Source organism: Diabrotica virgifera, chromosome 1 (genome assembly GCF_917563875.1).
Source record: "Diabrotica virgifera virgifera chromosome 1, PGI_DIABVI_V3a".
NCBI classification, from domain to species: domain Eukaryota; kingdom Metazoa; phylum Arthropoda; class Insecta; order Coleoptera; family Chrysomelidae; genus Diabrotica; species Diabrotica virgifera.
This window is the reverse complement of record NC_065443.1, coordinates 232,463,469-232,488,517: the sequence shown is the minus strand read 5'-3', so window position 1 is coordinate 232,488,517 and position 25,049 is coordinate 232,463,469. Positions and strand designations below refer to the sequence as shown.

At 35.1% G+C, this 25,049-nt stretch overlaps 1 protein-coding gene across 3 annotated transcripts in view; it reads left to right on the top strand.

Annotated features, from left to right (window-relative positions):
* LOC126879065 (phosphatidylcholine:ceramide cholinephosphotransferase 2-like) overlaps positions 1–25,049 on the top strand; it is a 520,373-nt gene that overhangs the window by 139,820 nt on the left and 355,504 nt on the right. Inside the window, exon 1 of one of the 3 annotated variants that reach the window (XM_050641959.1) lies at positions 23,855–24,192. The exons of 1 other annotated variant lie outside the window; for it this stretch is intronic. The gene's annotated coding sequence lies outside the window, so the exon portion shown is untranslated. Of the gene's footprint in view, positions 1–23,854; positions 24,193–25,049 lie in introns of those variants that run through there. One more of the 3 variants, XM_050641965.1, reaches the window with a different exon arrangement.

Below are 25,049 nucleotides of genomic sequence, written 5' to 3'. Positions count from 1 at the left end.
TAAATAAGAATAGGGGCTGTGTGATAGCTCAATCGAAAGGCTATTCAATTTTGTATTCACTGATATAAACATTAACATAATTATTTACACAGGCTGCCCAAAAAAAAGTTTTTTGAAAACAGAAAAAAATGTAAATTTGAAAAATAAACATTGCTTTTCGCTTAAATTAAATGTTAAAACTGCTAAGAGGCTGGTGAGTGGCAACTAATATTGAATTAAGTGAAAAACAATAGTTGTTTATCAAATAAAACATTTTTTTTTCTGTTTTAGGACAACAGTAAAATGTATTTCGAATTAAATAAATTATATACATACATTCTTCTTTTGTCTCAATTTAATTAAAAAAAATTTGGGCACCCTGTATAAATAATTATATGTTAAGGTTTATATTAGGAAATAGAGCATATCCTTTCGAATGAGCTATCATACGACCCCTATTCTCATTTAAAAAAATCATTGATTACGTCAGCGTTTCCCAACCGGTGGATCGTGGTCGTGACCCACTAGTGGGTCGCGGGCAGATTTCAGGTGGGTCCCGGCGTGGCTCTTACAGTAGCTGAGTAGCGTACATTTATATCATCATGGGTGAGGGATGGGTCGCGAATATGAAAAAACAGCAGAAGGTGGTCGCCAGACATAAAAGGTTGGGAACCACTGGATTACGTCATCATACCCAGATGGATGACGTCACTAGTTTGATATATATGCCAAAAAATGTATAATTAAAAAAAAAGAAAAATCGGCCTGTTTCGGATTTATCTCCAGAGTTGCCCATTCTCGAGAAAATGAATTTATTCCGACTCGAGCGTCCTCACTGTATTTGTTTATAAGCCAAAGAATTGTTTATAACTTTAAAACAGTGCTGAGGCCGCTTAGATAATCCGATTTTAATTATGTAAAGTGTATTGCATAGGTATAGTGCCTATTTATATGGGACCGTTCAAGTATTACGTAACGCAGGTTGGGGGGGGGGGGTCAAAAATCTTCAAAAATTGCGTTACGTAATAGTTAAACGCCCATTACAGGGCGTTAAGTAGGGAGGGAAGGGGGTCAAAAATCGCGTTACGTAATACTTGAACGCTCCGTATGTAATAAAATTAGCAAACCTCTAAATGGTCTACTTTTTGTTCAGAAAGCTTTTAAAAAATTTGAACTTTTTAAAAAAAATTAGATTGCAAAATTATTATGCAAAATCTATCAGGTCCATTTTAATTAAATTTGGTGTACAATTTAAGTATATTGTAACAATTTTATAATAGAATTAAGAAGGTTCTAAATGCAACCAAAGTGGTTGAAAAACACTGAATAAAAACAGGCTTATTTTACCCCCTTATTTTGTATTTATTGCTATTTTGCAGGAAGGGTAATAATTTAAGTCATTTTTAACTAGTCGTGTATCATACAAAATTCAATTATCTTTATTTTATTTCACTACGACTTTGTTCCAAAATGAATCGTTTTAAAGTTATAAGCAATGAAAGTAGAAAAAATCGATGTTTTTCAAAAATTTTAAATTTTGAATTTTTTTATCAATGTTCCGAGCATATTTGAGAAGAAGTTGACTATAATTATTGAAGTTGTCACCTAACTTTATCCACGTTCACTCATTACGAAATCTGCTACAAGTATTTCAGCCATTTTAACAAAATTTATTTCGACTTTCTCATGTTAACTCGTCCAAGAGATAATACATAAATGATGAATAACTTTTACACCACCTTCAAAGAGGGTAATTTATACAGGTACATATCTGGAATACCGGTATTAGATTATCAACATCATTAGTAATTACTTAGAAAAGTAAGTTACAAATTCACCGGTACTTGATGGGTTACCGCAAAATTACCTGCGCACAAGAGTTACCAGTTGGCCTCTAATTAGGATGGGGGATTAAAATAGTTACGAATTCACCGGGACCCCACATTTCGCTTTCCTCGATATGATTACCGGTACTCAAATACAAAAGTAGCAAAAGTAATCATAGTAATCAAAGTAACGAATACTGTAAATGATTACTTTATACAAAAGTAACGATTTGTAACGAATACTCGAAAGTAACAACTATAATCAACATCACTAGTACATGGGCGTCCATACCCATGGGCAGGGGGGCGTTCCCCCCTCGGCTTTTTGGTTGTTTTAAATTATATATTGCTATCCAAAGTACCTATACAAAATATAATGTTTAACATCTTCGCGTCTGGATAATTTGGTAAAATTGGCAAAAAAATCATTACTAAATACATAGTTAATAAATTACTAAATAGTTAGTAATTTTGTCAATTTTGGCAAAATTGGCCAAAAACAAAAAAATTACCTACTAAAATCACTAGTCAGTTGTGTCTAAGTTTAGCGAACGGACCTTAGAAGTATCCATTTTTTATAGCTACTAAATTTGTGTTGCCATCATAAAGGTGACATATTTGTATTACAGTGGATGCGGATATTACCTGAATAAACAAAATTTTGCATCTACTAACAATTTTGCAACCTTGTACGTGAAACGACACGCTTTTTAAATTTAATTAATTTTGCTGAACATTCCAGAAGGTTAAACTATACGACCAGTAATTATAATAGCAAACATGCATATACGCCGTTATCTATAATATACATTTAAAACTTAACGAGTCTTTAAAAATAGATTCCAAACGTCAAACGTTTATTTTATCTCTTAATAATATGTGATATAGTTACTAACAAAAACGGTGGAGACCCAGTTAATTTATCTAATTTCCTATTAATAATATTATTTGTGGCTTCTATATTTCTATTTATGACTGAATAAGATTCTACTATATCCTGCTTAAAATAAGTATTCTAAATAGATATGTTCAAAGGAGAAAAAGAATACAGTGGAACTTCGATAACCCGGATTAATCGGGACCGCGGCCGATCCGGGTTATCAAAAATCCGAGTTAGCCGGAGAATATGGTAGAAATTAATAAAATACGGTATACTTATAGATAAACTCCGTTATAATTGAAATAAGATGAAATATATATGCACAGTACACATCTAAATTACTAAAAACGCATAAACATAAACCTAAGCAAACAGAAGCGAACAATACAAGACTGTACTACACACAATACAGTCACAATCGGAACGATGTTATGTTATTTTAGAACAGTGAAGACTAATGCCATTCTTTAAAAAATAATTTTTTAAATAGTCTTTTAGTCTTTTTTAAAAAATGCTAAGACAGTTTGATTGAAATAAATAAAGGAATACTACTACTACCAGTGCCAGTTGCTTCTTGTTTCCGATAATTCGAGACAATGGAGAACGCCACCGTGTGCCATGAGTCATTTTTAATATCGTACAGTTCAAATTACACAAATACACATTATCTCTCAAATATTATATTACATACATACATTTTTATTTTGAATTGATGAAATGTTTGTCTGATGAAAATCGGTCCGGGTTGAAAATCGGTACTAGGAAAGGTATATTAATATTTTATCCATATAGTCTCCTTCTAAGGTTCTCCTTCTACTAATTGCAATGGTTTTCTCTAACTTTATTCGAGTGTTTTTTGTAGAATTCATTGTCTTTCACTACAAAATAAACCTCAGTGTTTGCAAAATTTCCCTTAACCCAAACCTCCACCCCTCCACCCTCTTTTAGGTCTGCAAACATCCAATAGACGGTAGGAGCAAGACACGAGGGCGGAAGCAATTCGAAAAAAAATTCAGTGTACTTTTGTATCGGTGGGAATGACTTGTGACACGGTGCACTTTTTTGGATAAAGAGTACTTTTTCTTCTTCCTTGGTGTGAATTTTCCTTTTCGTTTTTTCTTTCTTTCATTTATTTCTTCGAATGCACTATTTAATATTCTATAATAATAATACATATTGGTATGTATATGACTTTCTCGAGATAATACACATATTAAAATGGTCTAGGTCTAGGGGACAAAGTAATCAAATAATAATTAAATGGTAATGTGACAATTGTGAATAACACAACAATCGGTCGTTGTATACAGAGGGTTTAAAAAGTTGAGAAAAATAAACAAAAATGCTCCACAAAATAAAATCGTTAGCTCTTGTTAGTAGAGTTTATGACCACCTCTGTTATTAATGACAGCTCGACATCGATCTGGCATACTTCTTATCAAATTGTCAATATCGTCTTGCTCAATTTGTTACCGTTGCTCTTGCATACGTTTATTTTTTAAACAAAAAATAATTGTCGAAACTATTGATATTGTTATTGAGAAATTAGTTTTACTTTATAATAATTGCCTTACTGAGGGGATTTTCCCTGATGTACTAAAAGTAACAAAAGTGTTGCCACTATTTAAAAAAGGGTCTTTAGATGAAATTGGAAATTACCGTCCCATCTCTATCATTCCCATTTTCGGTAAAATTTTTGAAAGCATTCTTAATACTCGTTTGATAGAATATCTAGATAAACACAAAATACTTCACTGTAACCAATATGGCTTTAGAAAAAAGTGCAGCACTACACAAGCTATACAGAAAATTGTGAGAGATATAGTCGACGGTACGGAGGAAGGTCATTTCGTGTCTTTGACATTGTGTGATTTATCCAAAGCTTTTGACTGTGTTTCGCATAAATTAATGTTGGAAAAAATGCATGAATATGGTATAAGGGGAACCACTCTCAATCTATTTAGATCTTATTTAACAAATAGAAAACAGGCAGTTTTTCTTAATAATAGCTATTCTGATTTGAACACGGTCGAATACGGGGTTCCTCAAGGTTCAATACTAGGACCCACTTTGTTTCTTATTTATCTGAACGATCTATTTCACTACACTTTTCCCATAAAATGTGTGTGCTTTGCAGATGATACCACTCTCATAATAGGTCTGGATCCTGCGTATGAAAAAAAAGTTGATTAATAGCAAGCTGAAAATTTGTTAATAGCTTAAGGGTATCTAGTCGGACAAACTTTGATATATAGGAACACTGGAACAGGGAAAGTTTTAATTGTGGAACAGGTTAAAAATTTGGAACGGTCAGACCACGAAAACGGCACATGTATTTTGTCCGACAGAACAGACTTAAACTCTCCGAACAGAGATTAAACTCTCATGCAAAAAGCAGACTGCTATTTATCACCAAATGGGCGTTTTAATGAGTGGAACATGTAGAATATGTCAAATGACAGGAATTATGACAGGTGATAAATAGCAGTCTGATTTTTGCATGAGAGTTTAATCTCTGTTCGGAGAGTTTAAGTCTGTTCTGTCGGACAAAATAAATGTGCCGTTTTCGTGGTCTGACCGTTTCAAATTTTTAACCTGTTCCACAATTAAAACTGCCCCTGTTCCAGCTTTCCCATATATCAAAGTTTATCCGACTAGACACCCTTAAGCTATTAACAAATTTTCAGCTTGCTATTAATCAACTTTTTTTTCATACGCGGGATCCAGACCTATAAATACTGACATTAATCATCATAATTTGAAAATTAAAATAGATAGTGATACTCAGAAAGCAAAAACTGGTTTTTGCATAATGGTCTGAAGCTAAATGAAGACAAAAATCAGAATTTGATGTTTAGTTCTGACCGGAAGTATGTCTTAGGAAATAGTGTTAAACTCTTAGGAATTTTCCTAGATGATAATTTGGACTGGAGTGCTCATACAGACTACTTAAGTTCTAAACTTGCTACAACTATATTTTTGATACGCAACTTAGTTTTTATGATCCCTAAAAGTACCCTTAAAATGATCTACTTTGCACTGTTCCATAGCCATTTAAAGTACGGAATAACTGTTTGGGGTGGCTCTTGTCACGCAAACAGAATTTTTAAGTTACAAAAGAAAGTAGTGAGGATACTTGCAGGAGCAGAGTATAGGGAACACTGTAAACCTTTATTTCAGAAGTTAGGTATTATGTCACTACCTTCACTCTATATATATGAGACGCTGATTGAAATTCATTCCAACAAAAGTAAGTTTAACATAAACTCCAACTTCCATGATCACCATACAAGATCGAGCGATGCTATTAGAGCACAACGTTTTAGGTTGACGAAAAGTATAAAAAACTCAACTGATGTTAGTTTGTACAATTTTTTGCCAGATGAAGTAAAAAGTCTTCATTTACAGTCGTTTAAAAATAAAATAAAATCACACTTTTTAAAACATTGTTTTTACACAAAGACAGAGTACTTAGGTACCGCTTATAATACATTATAATAAGTACACTAGTTTGGTCAGGGTTTTTTTGCCGATTATGACGATATTTCATGTTTTTAAGTTTATTTCATGTCTTTACGTTTTTACATAGTGTGTTAAATTGTTTAAATTTGTTAGTACCTGTTTGTATATCTGTTCATTATAATTTATAATATTTATCTTTTAAATTTTGTCAAAATTTTATAATGTAGGTACGTACTCTTTTGACTTGTCAAAAACAAAAAAATTTTGTATATTTGATGAAATAAATTATATTCTATTCTATTCTACATTTTAGCTCCTCCCTTGTATGGAACACTAATACTTGCTGTTGTACACGTCTCTTTAGCATATCCCAAACGGGCTCGATGGGATTGAGCAGACCAGGACAATATCTGAATATTGTTCTGCTCTATAAAATTTCTCACGATTCTTGCAACATGCGGACGTGCATTGTCGTGCATCAGCACAAAATTTTCTCCGAATTGTGCAGCATACGGGCGAACAATAGGTTGAAGAATATGATCTCGATATTCATTTGCTGTTAAAATCCCAAACCTAAGCCCAAACCATCAAAGTTTCTCCCTGATATTTGTCAACTTGTTGAACGGTTTGCAAGCGAGATGCGTTGCCAAGTGTTTACCACACCCTAGATCTTCGTGAATCGGGTCGTAAACCAAACCTGGATTCATCGGTGAAAAAAATGTTTGGCCATTCTCGTTCTTGCCAAATTTGATGTTCTTCGGCCCATTCTAATCTCCTTGCGCGATTCCCACGGGATAATACTGGAACTCTAATGAGACGTTTAGCGTGAAGATTGCCCTCATGCGACCTATTTCTGACAGTTTGAGTAGAGACATTAATGTCATGAATGTTTTGAAGCTCACTTCTTAGCTGGCTAGCAGTAAGTTTGGGGATCTTTAATGTCTGAAGGCGATTAAACATGTCACGTAACGGTTGTGCTGCTCTTGTGGGACCAGTGTGCCTTTCCGTTACATCACCAGTTTCTTGAAACGGCTGCCATAACCGTCCTACAGTACCTTTAGTAGAATGCATAGCTTCTGCCACGCCGAGGACGTTCATACCACCCTGTATCATACCAATATCTCGTAGCTGTGTTTCACGATCAAGATGACTTCTTTGCATATTAACTTAGTTAAAACCACAATAACAACAAATTTTAAGTAACTACACTTGCAGCAAAAGTTGTACTGAATATACTCTTTTAAGTTGACTAGATAAACTTAAAATTGACCTTTGTTAAAGATCAACATAAACGCAAACCAACATTGTGATAAATTATGCTAAAATTGTGATAAGATAATATGTCCAACCAATAATAAACAAATTTTATTTTAACAGAAAAATATTGCTTCTTGAAAGTAAACGGCTTTCATTTCTTATCCCCTACACCATTTTGATGTGTGTTACCTTGTTCATCCGGAAGGAAAATACGGAAGCGAAAATCCTGCCAAAAAGCAAAGGTGATATATGTGTCTTCGATCGCTTGTGACTGCTTTTACTGCTGCTATCCACTCATTTGATTGGCGATTTTATTTGGGAATGACCGAATGTGTACACGTTTCATTCATTGTAATATATTTAAAGACTCTTGATTATTATGCTAAAACAATGGTTGCAAACATTGCTCTAAATCGTTGTTGATTTTCATCGACAGTGGACCTCTATTCTGAACAGTTTTCTTATTGACTATGTACCTGAAAACGAATCACCCTTTATAAGTAACCACCGTATTCACTATCTTTCAGGCTGAAAAATAGTGAATACGGTGGTTACTTAAAAAGGGTGCTTCGTTTAGAGGTACTTTTTTCAAAAAGAAAAAACCATGGAAAAAATGTATTTTATTTGAAAATCCACGAGGAAAATTAGCTTCCTGTAGCTGGCTGTATACCATAAATCACAAAAATACTAGATTTGTTGTAAAAGGTGTATTTAAAATACCCTAAATAAGGGTCACATTAAAACAAAACGGTTTCGGATTAAGAAATCCATCATCAGTGTTTCTAAAAGCCAAAAATAGCATGCATGAGCCACCAAAATGTTATGGGTAAAAACCCTTTAAATGTAAACAATTATGTTATGTTACATGTTAATACAAAAGTGTAAGGAGGTTGCAGATATTCCTGGAGATTACCCAGGGCAACACGGGACTCTTCCCACGTGGTTGGAATTTCCGCGTCGGAATCCTCAAAAAATTTAAACCACGTGGGAAGAGTCCTGTGTTGCCCTGGGTAATATCCAGGCATATCTGCAACGTCCTTACACTTTTGTATTAACATGTAACATAACATAATTGTTTACATTTAAAGGGTTTTTACCCATAACATTTTGGTGGCTCAGGCTTTGCTATTTTTGGCTTTTAGAAACACTGATGATGGATTTCTTAATCTCAAAATGTTTTGTTTTAATGTGACCCTTATTTAGGGTGTCTTAAACAAACCTTCTAAAACAAATCTAGTATTTTTATTTAAAAATCTTTATTGTCATACTAAAGAACCATTATTTACAATTACTTCTTAAAGATAATTTCTTTCAAATATTGACCCTGACTGCGGTTAAGATGGTCGTTTTTGAAGGTCCAATTCTCGATGACGCATTCGAGCATTTTGATTGGTAATTGAACAATGACTCGAGTAATATTGGCCTCCAATGCCTCAATCGTAGCCGGTTTATTCATGTAGACTTTGGACATTACATAGCCCAAAGGAAAACGTCTAGAAGTGTGATGTCACAGGATATAGGCGGCCAATTCACTGGTCCGAAGCGTGAAATAAATTGCTCACCGAATCGTTTTCTCAGTAAAGCCATGTTTTCACGGGACGTATGGCCATTGGCGCACTATTTTTGGAACCAATTGTCATTGAAACTACGAGCTTCAATTTCTGGCACCAAATAGTTTGTTATCATGGCGCGATAACGGTCTCCATTTACAGTCATTCTGTACGGCCTCTGTTTTAAACATATGGACCGACGATTCTACCGGCCCATAAACCATACCAAACAGTTGTTTTTTCTGAATGTAATGGCAACTCTTGAACCTCTTCGGGTTGCTCATGAAGTGAAATACGGGCATTTTATTTATTCATGTCCCCATTAAGCCAAAAATAGGTCTCGTCGGAACACAATTTTTTTTTTTTTCGAAAACAGTGGATTTTCTGCAAGATTATCAAGAGCATTTCGACTGAAACGGTGACGACTTGGAAGGTCGATCGGCATAAGATCTTGCACCAATTGAATTTTGTAGGCCTTTACACCAATATCCTTACGTAATATATGCCAAGTTGTTGCATACGACAAGCCAAGCTGTTGGGAACGGCGACGAATCGATTCTTGGTTATCTTCGCGTACACCATCCGTTACCGCCGCTATATTGTCTTCAATATGTGCTGAATGTGGTCTATTTAGCCATGTGTTATCCAATAATGAAAACTGGGTTTTAAACTTACTGATGGTATAGCGAATTATGCATTAGCTGGCCAATTATGTGGACCATAAGTTGTTCTAACTCTAAGCGCACGAAACACTCGTTGAACGCCTATTTTCGTAATACAGCTGGATCATTTCTAGACGTCGTGTCGAGCTAAGTCTTTTCAGGATGAAATTTCAAACAATACTGAATAAAAACGCAACATCAGGTTATACGCTTTGTACACGATCTCCCATCAAATCCCCACTAAAAGAAGTACCTCTAAATGAATCACCCTTTATTTATGCTTTATGCTCTGGCTTACACAACATTAATTTACCATCGGTCGAAGCAATAATTTACTAATGGTTGAAAGTATTCCAAGGCAGCTGTCACTTCTTAGAACATTCGGCAACATTATTTATGTCAGTACACCATTAACCATAGTTTTTGACAGAGCACTATTCGATTAACACTTATTAAGATGGGGTCTTTCTCGGATTCGCTTGTATGCCCGATAGTCTCCACTCCAGCAATTTTTTGTCCACCTGTCTTTAATTCTTGCAACATGCCTTGTAATACGTTCGATAATCTCTTCCACTCTGGTTCGTCTACAAACTTAATAAAAAACCATGAAATCCTTTATAAAAGGTCATCATCATCATTCTCTTTGCCTTATCCCTATGCGGGGTCGGCTTCCCTAATTGCATTTCTCCACACAATTCTGTCTTGGGTCATATCAATGTTAATCCCCTTTACCAACATGTCCTGCCTTATCGCCTCCCCCCAGGTCTTCTTTGGTCTTCCTCTCCTACTCCTTCCAGGAATCTGCACTTCAGCTATTCTTCGTATTGGGTGATTAACGTCTCGACGTTGAACATGACCGAACCATCTTAACCTATGCTCTCTCATTTTGGCATCAATTGGTGCCACACCTAGACTTCCCCTAATATACTCATTTCTAATTTTATCCTTCTTTGTCACTCCACTCATCCATCTAAGCATTCTCATTTCCGCCACATGCATTCGTTGTTCCTCTTTCTTTTTCACTGCCCAACATTCAGTTCCGTACATCATAGCCGGTCTTATGGATGTTTTATAGAACTTTCCCTTCAGCTTCATTGGAATTTTTCTGTCACACAACACACCACTCGCTTCTTTCCACTTCATCCATCCAGCCCTAATTCTACTGCATGCATCTCCATCTATTTCTCCATTACTCTGTAATACCGATCCTAGGTACTTAAAACTATTGCTTTTCACAATCATTTCACCATCCAAAGATACCATTTTATTTGTAGTAGCTCCATCTTTAAATGAACATTCCAAATACTCTGTTTTTGTCCTACTAAGTTTTAAACCTTTTTCCTCCAGAGCTTGTCTCCACTGTTCCAGTTTTTGTTCTAAGTCTCTTTCACTATTTCCTACTAACACGACATCATCAGCATACATTAAGCACCATGGAATGTTACCCTGTAGTTTCGCTGTTATCTGGTCCAAAACTAATGAAAATAAATACGGACTAAGCACAGAGCCTTGGTGCAATCCTACTTTCACATGAAATTTATCAGTCTCTCCCACACCTGTCCTAACACTAGTCGTTACTCCCTCATACATATCCCTCACAATCTTTACATATTCACCAGGGACTCCTTTCTTATTGAGTGCCCACCACAGAATCTCTCGAGGAACTCTATCATATGCTTTCTCAAGATCAATGAATACCATATGAGCGTTTGTTTCTTTACTCCTGTATTTTTCCATCAACTGCCTTATAATGAAAATTGCATCTGTTGTTGATCTACCCTGCATAAAGCCAAATTGATTCTCGGATATTTCGGTCTCTTCACGTATCCGTCTGTCAATTACTCTTTCCCATATTTTCATGGTGTGGCTAAGCAGTTTTATAGCCCTGTAGTTTGTACATTGTTGTATATCTCCCTTGTTTTTGTAAACAGGTACCAGTATACTGCTTCTCCATTCGTCTGGCATTTGTCCGACTTCCATAATTCTATTAAATAGACCTGCTAGCCACCTTGTTCCTGTCTCTCCCAATGCTCTCCATACTTCCCCAGGAATATCATCTGGTCCTACCGCTTTTCCTTTCTTTATTTTTTGAAGCGCTTGAGCCACTTCCTCGTTGGTTATTTTGGTGACCATTGCTGCTACTGTCTCCGTTGACTCTACAGGCTGTCTGTCAAATTCTTCATTTAATAAGCTGTCAAAGTACTTTCTCCATCTCTTTTTGACTTCCCTTTCGCGAACTAGTATTTTATTATTTTCATCTCGGATACATCTAATCTGATTAAAATCTTTTGCTTTCCTTGCTCTCTGTTTGGCTATTTTATATATCTTCGTTTCGCCTTCCCTGGTATCAAGTTGATCATATAGGTTTGAATACGCTTCTGCTTTGGCTTTTGCTACTGCTACTTTCGCTTCCTTTTTCGCCACCATATAGTTTTGAAGATCTGTGTCGGATCTGGTTTCTTGCCACTTTTTATATAATTTTCTCTTCTCTTTTATTTTTCCTTGTACTTCGTTTGACCACCACCAAGTCTCTTTATCCTCAAACTTTTTTCCTGACGTTTTCCCAAGTATTTCAATAGCAGTCTCTCTAATACTACTGGCCATTTTTCTCCAAATTGTATTAGGGCTTCCTTTCATGTTCCAACATATTTTTTCTACTATTCTTCTCCTGAATAGACCTTCTTTCTCATCTTTCAGCAGCCACCATTTGATTTTTTGTGGTCCTCTCCGATATTTTTGTTTAGTTTCGCTTTTTACTTCGATGTCCAGAACAAGCAGCTTATGTTGTTGGCTTACTGTCTCACTCACTATTACCTTGCAGTCCTTGCATTCACGTATGTCTTCTTTCCTTATCATGAAGTAGTCTATTTGGGATTGATGTTGTCCACTTTTGTAGGTAATAAGTTGAGTTTCTCTCTTTTTAAAGAATGTGTTAACAATCGCCATATCCAATGCTGTTGCTAATTCAAGCATGTCATCTCCAGCTTCATTTCTAGTTCCAAAGCCTAATCCCCCATGTATTGTTTCATATCCTGTCTTGGTTTGGCCCACATGTGCATTGAAATCACCTCCTATTATAACTTTCTCCTCTGCTGGAATATCACTCAGTACGTCTCCTAATTGATCATAGAAAGCTCTTCTTTCATTCTCACCTAGACCTGTTTGGGGAGCATACACACAAACAACATTCAATACCTCTTTATCAATTACAAATTTCACTGACATCATTCTATCACTCGTTCTTACAACTTCTACTACGTTACCTTTCATTTCACTATCAGCAATTATACCAACTCCATTTCTAGTGTTACTACTCCCTACATACCACAATTTGTATCCTTCACCTAGTTCTTTCGCCTTTTGTCCTTTCCACCTAGTTTCTTGAATACAAGCAATTTGAACTCTTCTTCGTTTGAGCGCATCCACTAACTCCAGACTCTTACCTGTAAGACTACCAAGATTCCAAGACCCTATCCTGATTTTTCTAACCTGCAATGGTGTTCCCCCTGAGATAGTCCTCACCCGGAGATCCGAACGGAGGCTCATTTTACTTCCGGAACATTTTACCTCAGGAGATGCCATCATTTCAGTATAAGTTTTTACTGCGTTTGGAGAAGGTCTTTTCATTATTATGGCCTGAAAAGATTTTTGGATATTTGATGCCTGAATGCCTTTTCTATCAGCACCATACCCTGCCCTGCACGTTTAGCCAATACACCACCAATGCAACCAAAGTGCAGTATTACCCCACACCCGCCTGCATTTTTCTGTATAGGCCAGGATCCCTACTGTAAGGACTGCCCTATAAGCCAATGTATTGTTGCCCGTATCCCGCCGCTAGGAGGCACGTACTTTGGTTATTTCGGGATACTGAAATCCTTTATAAAAGGTATATTTGTTAAAATCCCTTTTCAGGGCTACATCACAGAACAAACAGAACTTACTAGTTTTCAATCGGTTGACCGATCATCATCAGTGTTTTCCTAAAATGTGTATAACCTGATAAAATAATGCAAAGCATTTAAAATTTTGACTACGATTTTAAAAAGTTATAGGTTATACTCACTTGACCCTAACATGCTAACCACCAAAGTAAAAAATATTTGGGTAAAAACTCTTTAAAATTAATCCATCATAGGCATACCGATGGGTAAAATATCCAATGTTTCACGCTCGAGGTACCATTGAGGTAAATTTGAGTTGTTCACATCATGGATGTATGGAAGCAAGTGGCTTTGATAGCGGAAATTCTGAATGGTGACATGACAGAAATGACAGTTCCACAGGAAGTTAAAACATGTCATTTCTGTCATGTCACCATTCAGAATTTCCGCTATCAAAGCCACTTGCTTCCATACAGCCATGATGTGAACAAGTCAAATTTAGCTCAATGGTATCTCGAGCGTGAAACATTGGATATTTTAACCATCCATGTTTAAATTCACATCATTTTTATATGTTCCTATGACGGATTACTTTTAAATGGTTTTTACCAAAATATTTTTTACTCTGGTGGCACTGGCGAAGCGTCCATGTAACCATTGTTACCATTGGTAACAGTTAAAATTTGTAAATAAATATTTTATGACTACTACGAAATAATTCCATTTATATTTTTTAAAAATAGAAATATTTGTTAATAGTATCTACCTAATTCAGTAAAATAGCCAACTAGATGCACGAAAATATCAGCGAGTTTATGTAAAATCGGTTGCACGTTATTATAATACGCCCTTACCACAGTATAAAGAGGTTCCATATTTATTATACTGTGCCCTTTACCGTGCGCCGCGCCATTTATCACTTCTGTGAGTGGCAACGATAGTAGGATCTTTGACTGGATCATCTCTGAAAATTTTGCAGGGACGATGGCTCTGAAACCGCGTATTGGTGTTACCAAATTTTAATTTGGTGACGCTAGGTAGGGCCGGTGTCTATCGGGACAGAAAATACCGACCGTAAGAATATCAGACTTAATAAATGCAATTTTAATTATTATTATAATTATAGGTAATAATTATAATTCCATTTATGAAGTCTGTTATTCTTAGGGCCGGTATTTTCTCGATTAAACTCCGGTTAGTTAACCGTACCGGCCCTTTGGATTCGATTATTGCATAATATGCATTATTAATTATTAGTTTATAACTTGTAACTGTACTTGCTTATTATACAGATAATATATCTATACCTTTTTATCCTATATAAATCATATTAATCGATTTTAATTACTTGTCGAAATATATTAATTAACAACAACATTATTATAATATGACATATAATAATATTGCTTATACAGTACATTGTAATGTATAATCAATAAAATAAAAATTATTTAATATTTTAGGCTAAAAATGACAAATGAATGTACTGATTAGTATACTAATTATACAATTTGGATTTTTTAATAAAGTATAAAGGTGATATAATACATATTTTACCTAAAAACAACAAATATGTTTTTAGTTTGTAGATACTTTATATAATTTCTTAAATTTTTAATTTTTTAATTTTATTTCATCTATTTTTATAATAGTCCTGGATCGCGCGTACCAAAAAAAAGTTGATTAATAGCAAGCTGAAAATTCACGGTGTCTAGTCGAACAAACTTTGATGTATGGGAACACTGTATATATAAAAATATTTATAAAATACATTATATATATATATATATATATATATATATATATATATATATATATATATAGATAATATATAATATATCTGGTATATATTTAATATCTGGTTTTGGTAACACTTTAGAAAAAGTCACGCGTCGCCACTGTCTGGTGGTTAGCATGTTACATTCAAGTGAGTATAACCTATAACTTTTTAAAATTGTAGTCAAAATTTTAAATACTTTGCATCATTTTATCAGGTTATACACATTTTAGGAAAATTATACTGATGATGGTCGGTCAGCCGATTGAAAACTAGTTCTGTTTGTTCTGTGATGTAGCCCTGTATAGGGATATACCTTTTATAAAGCATTTCATGGTTTTCTGTAATAAATGGTATACAGCCAACTACAGGAAAAATTTTTCCTCGTGGATTTTTTTACAAATTTAATGGTTTCTTCTCGTGGTCTATTTCTCAAGCTTATTCCAAGTACCTATTTATCTCCCCATTTTAGGTTGCGTCCTTCTCGATTTTTTTTGCTGATGGTTTTGTAAGACTTAAGGTTTCTGCTCCGTATTTGAGCATTGGTAGCATTGGTTGAAAGCTTTCCTTTTTAAATAGAAGGGGACATTTGGTTTAAGCGCGTCACTCATTTTGCCGAATTTTGCTGAGATCTAAAGAGGCCTATAACCACACTACCTTCTTATAATGCACGAAATGGTCTAAGAATTCTCAAATCTGAGTATCACTAAACTTAACTTAACCTAAGCTAATAAAACGAAAGAATTCTCAAATCTGAGTATCACTAAACTTAACTTAACCTAAGCTAATAAAACGAACTCCAGTAAGTGTAATGACTTCCGATTAGCCAGTTCCTCCGTCTCATTCCTTGAGCCCTTGTCAGGGCATAGTAATACTCTAAACTAAACGTTGCTGACTTGCTGTCTCCATTGGCTGCGATCCTATGTCAGATGGCCCGCTTTTCTTTTTCCTTTCCTTTTACTTTTCCTTTTTGTTTAATTTTTTTTGCCTTTTTCTTTTTTTTTTTGGCTTTTTCATATCTTTTCCTTCTCTTTTTTTTCCTTTACCATTTCTTTTTCCTTTTCCTTGACGTACCCCCTCCAATCACAGATCTACTTTTTAAGCCAAATTTCGAATTATACAGGGTGGTTCTGTGGTTCATTAAGAATGTCCAATCTCTAAGTTGCAGATTCTTAACCTCAAAATATTACGATTTAACCCAAATCACTTAAATAAAATGTTACTCGTTACTGAGATACAGGGTGTTTTCTTTAAAAATCTAATACCTATTTTTACCCAGTAGGTACTTTAATAGTCGAGGCATTAAAGCACAAAAAAAGGCCTTACTGTCGATTTTTGGCGCAGTAAGACGGATTTTAATGCAGTTTGGTGCGTTGGATTCATGAGAATGTCAGGAAATTTTGTGAACTAATGTAATGAATAAGAAATCTCAAATTGCATTTGTGCATAAGAAAAATGCATTTCAAAAATGCATTTCGGTAAATAGTGGGAAAAATTGACTCAATTTTCTTACTCGGGGGGTTTTTGGGGTCGCTGAAAACGAATATAAGGCCGGCGAGAGTGTTCAAACTACCTGGTGCCTACAGCAGGTGTAATAAACGTCTTCCTCTGGATTATTATGGTAATTTGTTAAATAATTGGCTCAAACTTGTTACTCGGGGGTATAATATTCTGTAGTTGTAAGTCAGACTGCGGCAACTCATGCGGGTGCAGGAAGCATGGGTTAGTTTGTAATTTAGCCTGCAAAAATTGTGCAGGCTCTGATTGCACAAATATTGCATTGGACTCGAGAGAGGAAGGCAATAATGAAGAAGAAGATGATAATGATGAAGAAAATTAATTTTAAAGAAAAATTACGATAAATTTTGTATAATGAACTTTTTTAACCATAAATATATTATAATAATAAAAATTTATGTTTATTTATAATAAAAATACCACCTTTTTCGATCACTATAGTTACATCGGAGAAAATAGATTACCCCAAAAACCCCCGAGTAACGAGTTTAAACTAATTATATGATAAATTACCATAATACTCCAGAGGAAGACGTTTATTACACCCGCTGCAGGCACCAGTTAGTTTGCACATTCTCGCCGACCTCATATTCGTTTTCAGCGGCCCCAAAACCCCCGAGTAATAAAATTAGGTCAATTTTTCCCACTATTTACCGAGTGCACTTTGGAAATGCATTTTTCTTATGCACAAATGCAATTTGAGATTTCTTATTCATTACATTAGTTCACAAAATTTACTGACATTCTTACGAATCCAATGCACCAATCTGCATTAAAATCCGTCTTACTGCAAAAAAATCGACACTTCAATCCTTCAATGTCTCGACTATAAATCTATTTGACATATCCTTATTATACTTAGCAGAAAGTGGAGGTACTGTGCCCTTTACTAAATTATGATAAATAAACGTTTCTGGATATTACCAGAGGCGTACGACAGGGAACAGTGAATGGGTGACCCTTCCCAAATTCTACGCCATTGCTATTTTAGCACAAAATTTAGAAAAAAAAAGTTGGAAAAAGCCTTTGTAAAAAGTATACAATTTTTTTATTAAAAAGCCCTTTAAGGGCTACATCACAACAAAACGTTTTCGATTTTATAAAAAATCATTATCAGTGTTAGACAGATTGGATGCCAGCTGAGCCACCAAGGAAATATTAGGGTAAAAACCATTTAAATATTATACAGATGCATTAAAGGTGCATACTTAAATAAAATGCCTTAGGATGGATACATAGCAACAAGGATAATGCCCTTAGGTAAGGTATTGAACTTCTCAACACGTGGGATGCAAATTGAGTTGTTTGCATTACAATGACACATTACAATGAGTCATTGTAATGTAAATAACTCAATTTGCATCCCACGTGTTCGAAAGTTCAATACCTTACCTAAGGGCATTATCCTTGTTTCTATGTATTTATCCTAAGGCAGTTTATTTAAGTATGCACCTTTAATGCATCTATATAATATTTAAAGGGTTTTTACCCTAATATTTCTTAGGTGGCTCAGCTGGCATCCAATCTGTCTAACACTGATGATGATTTTTTATAAAATCAAAAACGTTTTGTTGTGATGCAGCGCTGTAAGGGATTTTTAACAAAAAAAATTTATACTTTTTACAAAGGATTTTTCCAATTTTTGTGATTGATGGTATACAGCCAACTACAGGAAAACTTTTTCTTTTCCTTGTGGACAATATTTAGATTATCCAATACTTTTTATGTAAATAATATACTCTTCATTCGTAACGATAAAGTCATTAGTTTTAGAGATATTTGAAGTTGAAAATGACACGGCACAGCTATTTTGATTAATGTATTGTGCCCCTTTCTTTCTAACTTCAAATATCTCGAAAACCAATAATTTTATCGTTGCGAATGAAGAGTAAATTATTTACATGGAAAGTATAGGAGAAGCTAGAAATTATGCGAAAATAGCAATTCCGTCAGTGACATAGAATTTGGGAAGTGTCAACCTTGCACTTCAAACATGCAGTTTCCCCAGTTGTACGCCTCTGGTAGTAGCCAGAAATGTTTATTTAACATAAGTCAGTAAGGTGTAAGTAGTAATTTAGTAAGTGTAGTAAGTTTATGTCAAATATTTTTAAATTACTGGGTACAAATAATTTTTAAAATTTTAAATCAAACATTGTGTAACTCAGTAAGGGGCTACATTTTATTTATGAGATGTGGGTTAAATATTAAATATTTGTATCCAATACTTTGATCATTATCATACTTGGCAGAAAATGTAGGTGCTATACAGCTTACTAAATTATGTTAAATCAACGTTTCTCGCTACTACCAGAGGCGTACGACAAGGGAAAGTGAATGGTTGACCCTTCCCACATTCTACGCCACTGGCGAAATTACTATTTTAGCGCAATTTTTTTATCCTCCAATACTTTCTATGTTAATACTAGACTCTTTATTCACAATACAATACATTAACAAAAGTAGCTGTGCCGTTTCATTTTTAACTTCAAATATCTCGAAAACGAATGACTTTATCGTTACGTATAAAGAGTATATAATTTACATAGAAAATATTGGAGAACCAAAATATTGCGCTAACATTTCAATTTCGCCAGTAGGTAGCGTAGAATTTGGGAAGGGTCAACCATTCACTGTCCCCTGTCGTACGCCTCTGATAGTAGCCAGAAACGTTTGTTTATCATTATTTAGTAGGGTGTACTACAGTACCTACACTCTCTGCCAAGTATGACAAAGATATGTCAAATAGTTTTAAAGTACTGGATAAAAATAGTTATTAAATTTTCAAATAAAACACCCAGTAACTCAGTAAGGGGTCACAATTTTTTTAAGTCGTTTGGATTAAATCATAATATTTTGAGGTTTAGAATCCGCAACTCAGAGATAGGACACTCGTAATGAATCACCCTGTATACAACTCTCCGTATAAACCATAATTTAAATTAATCAACATGTTTTGCGATTGTGCTTATCTAAATATTTTATTTGGAATATCCATTTTTATTGAACCCAAAGAGATAATCTGAGATATAAAATGAGTCACATTAGATAAATATCATTAAAAATAAGACATAAAAGTTTATATTTTCAATATTATAAAATAATTTACTTAGTTGGAACATTTTTAATATAGTTACTGTCTTGTTTCTATGCCAAATAGATTCGTTTATTTATGCTAGATTTTTCTCCGATTGGTTACATAGATTGCCCTCTAGATTTTTTATTGACTCTACGTTTTAACTTTAAACATTAACTCGTAATCCTTTATAATGGCATTTAGTTATACATAGTTCAATATTCTGTTTGTCATCTATAAACATCTTCATGATTTGTGCTATTCCAACCCTTAGAATCTACAGATGATGTTAAGTTATACCGGGTTTTAGATATTGAGCATGTATTAACCTAAGGGCACTTTCTAGAGCAATCCTCCTTATGTGTATATGTATAAAGCGGGGAAGATCTAGAAATACCCCTAAGGCTGCATAGTGCCGTTATGATTATTATTGCACTCGTAATTCCTCTTCAAGCTCTTATATTATAGCATATCATAATCCTGCCCTCACATATTCCTTTACCGACAAACTTAATACAGCTCTGTATATATTTTTTCTCGAGAAGAATAATCCATCCTTGTACTATATTTATTTTACCACAAAGTCGAGTTTTCGTTAAGTTAATAAAACAAAACACGCTCTGTAGCTCTGTAAGAGAGCCTAACTTTTGATTCAAAGATTGCTTTCAACAAAGATCACAAAGCGCCAGGAAATGATGGTATCTATAAATGAAGAATTGATTAAAACAGGAGGAAACGTTTTACGTCGAAAATTGTATGACATTATTCTGAGAGTATGGCAATAACAGAAAATGCCTAGGGAATGGAATGGAAGTGTCATAATAGCCATTCATAAGAAAGGAGATAAAGAGTAATTTCGAAACTATGGAGGCATATCGCTTATTAATAAAGCATATAAAATTCTATCAATTATCATGTTAAAGAAGCTCACTCCGTATTCTGAAGATATTCTAGGCGACTACCAATACGGCTTTCGTGCTGGAAGGTCAACAATAGATCAAATATTTATGATCAGACAAATATTAGAAAATAACTGGGAATTCAACCGATATGTAGGTACACCAAATTTTCGTAGATTTTCAGTAAGCATATCATTCGATAAAAAGAAGCAGACTATGGCTAGCAATGCTAGAAATGGGAATATCAAGAAAATTAGTGGAGCTTACGCAAATGCGCGTTACAGATTCGTATTAGGAAACAGACAATCGACACCATTGTGTATAACATCAAGACTTAGACAAGGAGACCCCTTATCACCGTTGCTATTCAATTTAGCCTTAGAATATGCAATAAGTAAAATATCCTCTGAGCTGAGAGGGGGATTTGCGAATCGAGGATCAAAACTACTGTTGGCCTTTGCTAATGATCTATATGCAACCGCTCATTCTATAAGAGACGTAAGAGAGGTGTTTTCGGAACTCGAGGAAGAAACAAGTAGTCTGGGCCTTCGAGTAAATGAAGAGAAGACGAAATACATGCTAGTAACCAAAAATCCAAGATCAAGAGTTAGGCAGAACACAACTATTAATGACCACAACTTCGAAGTGCTAAAAGAGTTTAAATATCTGGGGCTGATAAACACAGACGACAACCACATAGAAAAAGAGGTCTCAGCCAGGATAGCTGCGGGGAATTGAGCATTGTACTTCCTTATCATCATTATTAGGATCTATGCTACTGAAAATAAAATCTAAATTAAGACTGTACATGTCAATTATTCACCCACTTGTTACATATGGAAGCAAAACATGGACTTTACATTAGCGGGAAATAAATAAACTGCTGGTATTTGAAAGGAAGGTGCTCAGAATGATATTTGGCCCTCAAAGAAATTAGAAATTAAGTGACAGCAGAGTGGAGAAGGCGCCATAATGCGGAATTGGTGACTCTTATGGTACTGAAAACATCGTCAGACATATAAAAGCTAACCGGATAAGATGGGCAGGTCATGTGGTAAGGTCAGAGGAGGACAGAGTGTCCCAGAAGAAGATGGAAGGATGATGTTGAAGCCGATTTATCTAGGATTGGGGTACAACAATGGAAAATGGAAGCGCAAGATCGTAGAAAATGGAGGACTATAGTGGATGCGGCGAAAACTCATCCTGAGTTATAGGGCCAGTCAAGAAGCAGAAGATGCAAAGGATGTCTTTGTTCATGGTAATAATGCCTCTGTTTCGTTTTCGTCCGGCCACCATAATAATTGTTGCCATGTTACCCCAAATTGTTACCCCAATCGTACCCTCCTATTTTGCCACCCCAAAGATTGACCCATAAAACTAAATTTTATAAATAAATTATGTATAAAAATCAAAGTTTCAGGCTTTTTGCTGTGGTGGTCGAGTTATTTTTTATTCAAAAAATTAATTTAAAAAATGTGTTATTAAAAGGATAAACCGAAATGTACCGATTGTACCGAAACAGTGGCAACCATTAGTTTGCGTTGTCATTCTTCTATCTGTGGTGGAAAAACTACTTACGCGGTTGTTGTTAGTTTTTTTGACACTTTTTGAAGATGTCACATGCGTTCTCCAGTTTTCAGCTAATATATTTTTACTGTTTGGTTGTAAGTTACTTTGTTGACTCCTTGTAAGTGGACTACTCTGCTACTTATATTGTCTTTGTGTCATGTGTTTGAAGGATTCTTGGCGGAAGCTCTAAAACTCCATTTGAAACTGTTAAAGAGCACATAAAAGCTACCGTTTTTTCCCACTTCTTTTGACACTTTGGAACAGGAAATTGAAAATAGGCTACAGGAAAACAATTTGGATGTACTTAACCACCTGAGCCAATTGTTGGGAAGGCATGACGTAGTGGAGGAAAGCATCAAGTTTGTTTAAAAATACTACTCTTTGGATGAGGAGTTACTTTTCGGCGAAATGAAAATTTTTCATAACATGAAAGAAATGAGAAACAAAACAGTGTAAGAAAAATCGTCAGTTTTTGTAGAAAAGGCTCTAAAAAATGTCTTGCCCATGACGTTTGAAATATTCAGGCTATTTTTCACGATACCACTAAACTCAGCTGGGTGTGAAAGGACCTTTTCATGCCTGAGAAGATTAAATACCTACACCAGAAACGCTAGCGGACAGGTAAGAATGTCTGCATGGGAGCTTTTAGCCATTGAAAGGAAAATCCCAATCGATTTTGATTGAAAGTGGCATTGGTGTATTTAATATCCGGAAAAGGAGACTTCATTTAAGTTAGATTTGAATCCATCACCTCTAAAACACACATTGTTTCTCTTATCTTACTTAAATACTATTGTAAATAAAAGCCTATTAAAGATTTGAATTATTGTATTGAATTTATAAGATTTAGACCTGTATCCAGTAGAATCCTAGGCTGATACACAAGGGTGGGGCAGATATTGTAAACAGTCGAAAATCAGGATGTGTACAGCACAGCCAGTGTGTACAGATATAAAAAATAGGGTATAAATTGCGTTAAACCCTTCTATTTTGCATCAAAATTTACAAAATTTTCCCGGGGGAGGACCCGTACCCCCATTTTCCTTGGGGGTATTCCAACCCCAAACCCGCCGGTAGGTTTTGCCAACCCAATGAAATTCATGAAATGACGCCTATGGTATGGGCGCCTATGATTGTTGCCTATTTTGATTGACGAGAAGATTCATCCTCACTCTAACAGATCCTCTGCATCCCTTTTCCGAGCTACCATCAACAAAATTACTATAGCCAATTTGATAGCCAACGCTCGATATTCGAGCACGGCACATGAAGGAAAAGAAGATACATGACAGAAAAAGCTTATTATGACTTCATTCAAGAAAGTGGCCAACAAAACGCTCGACCCTTGTAATAATTTTCATTAATCAGTGATGTCGGCCACGGTCACGTTTGAGGTAGTAGATAATAACACTGTTCGGAGGTTGTGCATCTGAATTATTATCTATTTAGTGACAACGTGTTGAACAAGCATGGGCATGGGAGCGAATCCAATCGCTTCTTTTTGTTTATAACACTGACTCATATCGCGTAATTCTCCAAAAAGTAAGTGACTGATTTCAAAATCCCGCGGAACTTGGTCTGTGCAACATCGCGCGCGACGTATTATCGCATCCAGTCAGCGTGGGAGAACCGTATAGATGTACTTTTTGTTTTTAAATTTTAGAGGTAAAGCAGCTGAAGGTCAACGGCGAAAATAACTATTATAATATCAGAAACGGACGGCTGCGGTAATCGTGAAACAGTGTGTACAAATTGATCAGTTTTATTGGACAAACCGAATGTTTCAGTGATTATTAGTTGGTTTGTGTTTTTGTTAAGTGTTATCAACCGAAAACCACTTCAATCGACCGGCAAAAGTAAGTGTAATAGTAATAGCGGAAATCAACAAAAATTCATAACAAGGATAAATCTATGAGTCAGAAATATCTCGTCCGTATCATTTTTTATTCAATACTATCTATAAAGTTGCTGTTGTTTGTATGGTTGTTATTTAGATAAATATAAATAAATGTATCGTACGTACACAAAAACATGTTGCAGTGTAAAACAAACAAACGTTTGACATTTACTTATGGTAATACAAACACAAACAAATAGGTAGGCTACCTATATCTGATCAAATGCACTTTTGTGACGCAAGTTAGTTGTTAAATCACTTTAGTTAAAATAATTGTTGCTTCTGTTTACGATTATAATTAATTTTATTTTTACCGTCCAATAAGACACAATTAAATGGTTATTGTTGAGACACTTCAAACACCTGTTTTGTTTGTAAGATATTTCGTACAAGAAAACAGCAGTGTTCTATTTTGTTGTTTACATTACCAAATAAGATTAACTGTATGGAATAAATTAAACACAACAAAAGGTTTTTGTTAGGGTTCTTCCCTCCCTTCCACAGTTATTCTTATTGTTACTCTTACATGAGCAAACACAAAAGAATTAGAATTATGTTTGTAATATGTTTTCATATTATGTCCAGTAGCCTTACGTAATAATTATCTTCATAAAACGTATTACAATCATCTGCAGGCCAGGCCCGAAAGATTTTGCCGCCCTGGGCTGACCGCGTCTTCCCTCATTTGGCGGACCCTTGACTCCTTTGCAGTCTAAAATTGCCGCCCTGGGTAGCCGCCCAGTTCGCCCACCCCTTGGACCGGCCCGGATAATCTGGGCTTTTGTTTTGGTGGTCTCACATTAATGCATCTCATAC